The sequence below is a fragment of the Chrysoperla carnea genome, chromosome 5, assembly GCF_905475395.1.
Source record: "Chrysoperla carnea chromosome 5, inChrCarn1.1, whole genome shotgun sequence".
NCBI classification, from domain to species: Eukaryota; Metazoa; Arthropoda; class Insecta; order Neuroptera; family Chrysopidae; genus Chrysoperla; species Chrysoperla carnea.
Genome location: NC_058341.1, coordinates 71,158,408 through 71,164,701, shown reverse-complemented (window position 1 = coordinate 71,164,701; position 6,294 = coordinate 71,158,408).

Genomic DNA, 6,294 nt, shown 5'->3' with positions numbered 1-6,294 from the left:
CATTATTCTGAGTCTGTGATAAAAAAGTCCAAGTCTCTCGACGAATGATTTCATGCTGGTAATACCTTAAGGAATGTTCTGGAAGATTAAAAAAATTTTTAGATAGTGTTTTAATATTCCAGAATGATTTTAGATCGAATATGATATACAGGATGAATAAAAGCTCGTTTTGTATTTAGTGCTTCGGATTGCTTTAATAGCCAATTAGAAATGGTAAGAGATAGAAAACACTATAAATTAGAAAGTTTATCATCATAAAAAAATTAACAATTTTGGTTTAAACTATTTTTTCGAAAAACGTTAAAAATTATAATTGTAGGTCAAAGTCATGGAACCAGATGAATGTCCTCTATTGTCCTTGACAACTTTTGGCACACCATTATGTTAAGCTTATCATTAAAAGATAATATTTTATTGCCTAATTATTCGCCAAACATAAGCTTCTATGGCTATCACAAAAAACAAAATTTTAGAGCTCTGGCCAATGTTATATTTAGGCTTAGACACGTGAGGCCATGCCCAAGGGGGCAAAATTTTAGGAGTGGCAAAGTTTGCTGAAATTCGTAATTTTAAAGGCGACATAATTGATGGGCAATCTGAATTTTTTCAATAAAATGTATTGAATAATCTGATAATTCAATATTTACTTTTTAATTTACGGCAATGTTAATTTTTTAATTAAATGAATAGGCTTTTATCGCTATTAGTATTGATCGATAAATAATATGGATTATTTTTAAAAAAAATGATGAATTGATCACATTTATGTTCCTCAATGTTATTTAATATTTGTGTTTTCAGTGAAATGAATCAATCTCACTATACATTAAAATTGAAAAACCAAGCAAATGAACTCGTCTGTAAAATACCCTGACGATAACGAAAAAACATTGGAAAGTGAATGTATTCCATTGCATTATCAACTTATTTACGTTACGACTTTATTTCGCGGAAAACCAAATCCAAGATAAGAAAGTAATTTTATAAGTGATTATTTAAATAAAATGTTAATTATTTATTTTTGAAAAATTATATTCAAGTTTATAATTTATATTAAAAATTATATTTAATTTAATTTTACATCAATAATCACTCTTTTAGGAGCTGATAATGGAATATTAGGATAATGGACACCCAAAGAGAAAAAAAATTAGGTATAATTAATCACTCCTTCACAAAGCAATAAGGGCGGCATAACAATCCGTGCCTGGGGCGGCATCTAGCCTAAATCCGCCACTAGTTCTGGCTCTATAAAAGCTTATAAAATCTGCCTCTCAAAGTTTCTTCAGTATTCTTTGTAAAAATATCTAATAGAAATCTTTAATTCCTGCTCTGACGACGCCGAAAAATTTAAATGTAAAATTTTGACAAACTTTATTTTTAAATATTAAAAAATGACAAAAAAATTCGTAGCGCAGGAGCTGCGTTAGCTAAGCGAATTCTCTCAGAGATTGAAAAATGAATAAATTTTTCTTAAAAACGAATATTGCACTAGTAATTTTTCCAGAATTTTTATTTTGAAAAGTAAACATCTAGAAAAAAAATGTCAAGAGGACTTTTTTGCTAAGAACTGATTTGAAAATACAAATATACTTTTTATTTTGAAAAAATTCAAAATTTTGTACTTTTCGGACCCCCGCAACTCTTGTTTATCGGTCGACTTTTCTCATTAACGAACTTGATCTTACAAATACTAAAACCCTTGTTAATACCAAATTTTATGCAAATCGGACTTAAATTGCGAGAGAGCTTACAGACACATAAACGTATAGATACATATGTTTAACGATGGTCATTTTTGACATCTAGTAGGTAGGATCGATTGACATTTGAAGAAATTTTTCCAAAATGCCACTATCAGGAACAAAAACAATATGCTTCATTGCCTTTATCAATTAGTTAAAAATAAAAGACACATTTTTGTGAGTGTAATAATAAAACGGGCATTAATCCTGATGATACATAACTCTAAACAGACAAAGTATATTACGCTGTTACTAAAATTCTATACGTCTATCGTAAACAAAATGATCTTGAAACTGTAAACGTGTAAGTTAAAAATAATCATTTTTATTCCAAAACATTCAATTTATTAACTAACACCAAAAATTCATAAATAAAAACTTTATTGATGTCAAACATGCGTATATATTGTATTTATAAGAAGCATTCTACGAAGTAGATTTCAATATATCAACGACCTCATTACATTCACGTAAAAGTTACAACGAAAAAGTATATTTATAAGTAATTGTTATTGGCAAACTGCCAACGAATTTTATTTTGGTGATGCCTGGAAAAAAATAGAAATTTGGTTGTGTACAAAAAAACAACATATACGAAATTGTAACATTTTTTTATTGTAAATACTGCACTCTACAGTCTATGATAAGACTTATTTTTTTTAATTCTTTAGTGGCTTGTAACTATTATACCTATTACTTGGAACAGTTAACAAGTGCTTGGAACAGTTAACTAACACGGCCAATTTCTTCACAAAATTAATTTCTATATATCATCTGTTTTTCGAAAAAATATTTTTCAATATACGAAAGCTTATTCAGTTTAGCCTAAAATTGGTAGATTTTTTTTAATAGCTGGTATCAAGTTTCGTTTTAGTTCTAAAAAAAAATTTATAACTTGTGTGCTATGGAATGCAAAAACTGTAAAATTAATAATTTAATAATGTTCAAATATTTCAATAATTTTGAGTGTAGACTTAATTATGAAAAATTAAAATTGCAAATTTTGTCATGAAAATTATCGGTATATGAGTATAAAAAAAAATTCGAAGCAACTTTTTCTAATAGTTATTTTCGATATCTGTAACAATCTTTGATGTTAGGCAAAATATCAAGAATTGGCCTAATTTGTTTATTTTTAGTAGGCTGAGTTTAAAATTCTATTTTTAATTAAGTATTTTTAAAAATATGACACATCATCCTGTTTGACTGTGCAAACTTTCAAATCGATATTCCTATAAATAACGAAAATATGATGGTGTCTTCATCTTAAATAAGTGACACATTGTAAGATCTTGGCAGACATATTTTTAACTTTCCAATATAGGAAGTTATTGTAATAAGTCCGATTTTCGAAATCGAAATTTTTAACAAATCTTTACGTTTATGTTTCGATCAAAGCGTATTAACGGCAATATTATCCGATAAGAATTTAATAACATTCGATCGAGTCTTTTCGATTCAATCTTTTTTTTTATTACTACTATTCTGGGAAGTTATTTGTGTGGACCACAAAGGTCGCACCAGACTCTACCCACGGCTTGTTTTTCTGAAAAATCACTAAGACAATATATAAAACATTGCTTAATATCTCCAGATCAATATCCCTACACTGGTAAACTGTGCATATTTGGTGTGGAGTACCCCATGTTATAAACCAATAAAATAATTACCTATTTTTTGTTTTTAAATTTTTTTTAATTGGATTAATTTTTAAATTCCATCATACTCGACTCATCATAATAATAATCAACGTTATTGTTTATGTCGCATTAGTTATGGTAGTCAGTGATGATGGTAGTGGGTTGTCCTCGTTCACTTCTAGTACAGTATGTGTGGTACAAAATAACTCGCTATAGACACTTCGAGTAAATTTTTCAATAGGAAATTGTACCTAAAACACGTCGAATCGATTGTAGGGCTCGAAAAAATGATTCCTATAATAAAATATTTACATTTAAAATTGTTTTGAAAAAAATACTCGCTTAAACAAATTGTGACATTAAAACACTTTATAATCATGCGCCATGAATCATGATGTCATCTGTTAGACAATTCATAGTATACCAAAGAGTTTATATAACTAGATAACACCATGGCCCCAAACTTACGATATGATGAATGAAAGAGAAGACTGTGAGTGCCCCTGTGTCCTTGTCTAATCTATATGTCATAGGCTGCATATTGTTTACATTATTGTTATTAAGTAAATAGTTAAAAAACGATTTATGGAATATTATTTAATACATTTAAAGTCATTCAAAAAGTAGAAACGTTAAAAGAAACTTTATTTACATATCAAACACAATATAAACAGTTTAATTTTTAATAAAATTAACTAAAAGTTTTATTGAGTTAAATTATTATTTAAATTTATGTGCACTTTCATCTACCAAGATTTCAAATAAAATATTTCTGAAAATAAAATATCTTTGTACAAAACAAATTTAATAGCAGACACAAAATCGCAATGCATCATATGATAATGACATATGACTATGACAAGGACACAAGGAAACTCACTGGCAATCTTCTCTTTAATTCATCCACTTACAGGCTAACAGATCCCACGCGTTCTCTATGTATATAAACTCTTTGGATTCAAAACCATTCATAAAAGATGTGTATATTACCTTGAAAAAATTTAGTATTTAATGATAGCTTTTCGATAGCTTAGATGACATTTTTTGGACTTTTAAGACAAAGAAAAGGGAGACAAATTTTTTGGAAAATGTCTATTGAAAAATATATAAATGTCATAACTATTTTTGACAAACCTTAGAAATTTTAAACTTTAGAAGCCTTAGAATTTTTACTGATTTAATAAATATGCATAATCAACTTGTGCAAATTTTGTGACATGATATTTTTGCATTATTTTACGATAAAGAAATACCATTAAAATCTAAAATTTGAGCCTCGAACGGATTTCCTGCGAGTCATACAAGCCGAAAAAATAAAAGACGAAAAACTTACTTTTTTCACGATTTTATGTGTTCCTTTGTGGTATACTAGAGACCAAACGCGTTGACTGATTTAGCTAATTCTTACGTCAATCAATTTGTCTTAACCTTGCGAGTGCCACTGAAAAAGCACCTTTTGGGAAGAAGAAAAAAAATGAATTTCAGAGAAAAACTGGTGGATTTATTTTAAATACGAAAGCTCCCAGCCTGTACTATTCTACATTTGAAATGTTTCTCTTAATTAAATTAATTAATAAATGGTTTTGTTCTACAAGTCGATGTCATATATTTAAGTGATAAATGTCATTTTTTTAATTTTTTAATTCGTTAACTTCTTTTTTGTTTTTAACAAAGAATTCTGGGAGTGTTTGTCTACTACCTCCTTCTTCTTTAGTCTATATCTTGGTCTTCATATAATCTAATTATATAGATTTAAGGGAGTACAGCTATTATAGTCAAGTCTATAAAAACATGCTGCTATATTCGTGCACTATTTGTGACATAGTACGAGAAATAGAGGTAAAATAAGGGTCGACTAACTAATTTTTTTGATAATGAACCGATTTTGATGTTTAACATCTCCTTTTGTTCGTAATTGCATCTAGAAAAAGTTTCTTAAATTAGTTTGTGGCGCTTCCTACTTTCTTTTTCGAAAATTCCCTTTTATGCCCCTGAATTCCCGAAACGTAGGAATTTTGCTATTAAAAATAATAAATGAGGAAGAAAATATCAATCTGGGACCTTTTGGGGTCGCTGAATTTGAATATGACCATAAAAAATTTGAAAAACTCCTATGTTGACCAACAAAACAAAATTTACTATTAGCAAAATTGGGTATTTTTGTCTAAAAACTGAATTTTTCGGAATCATTGTGGGTTTTCAAACTTTCTTGATTCAGATAAGGATTCAGCAACTTCGAAAACCTCCAGAATAATATTTTCTTGATATATTTTCCATAATCAAGTAAAAACTTTCCGTTCGCCATTTTGAATTTTTACATTTTCTATGGCCAGATTTGGACTCAACGATCTCGAAAACTCTCAAGACAACATCGTTTCCTTAATATATCTATTTCAACTGTATTTTATATAATCGAGATACCCCCAGATTGGTATTTTTATCCTGATGTATTATTTTTAATGCGTTTCAGGAAATTTGTGGGTATAAAAGTCAAATTTTCAAAAAAGGGAGCAGAAAATGCCACAAACTAATTTAATCGCTAATTTAAGAACCCTATTCTAGATGCAATTACGAACAAAATGAGATGTTGAACATCAAAATCGGTTCATTATAAAAAAAGTGAGTTTTGAATACCTTTATTTCTTGCACTAACAATAGTATACAATACTAAGACATTGTATCTATACAAATAATCAATACACACACACACACAACTGCAAATTAATAAGTTGTTTTTAATGTTTATCTTTTTAACAAGACGGGTATGTAACGTTTTCTAGGAACCAAAAATTTCGTCATAAATTAATGTGATACGTTATTTTGAGAAACCATTAAATTTGAGTAACCATTTCGAGGTAAACAAAATATATTCTTTGGAGCGGAGTTCCTTATCGATAGGCCGAAAAAAG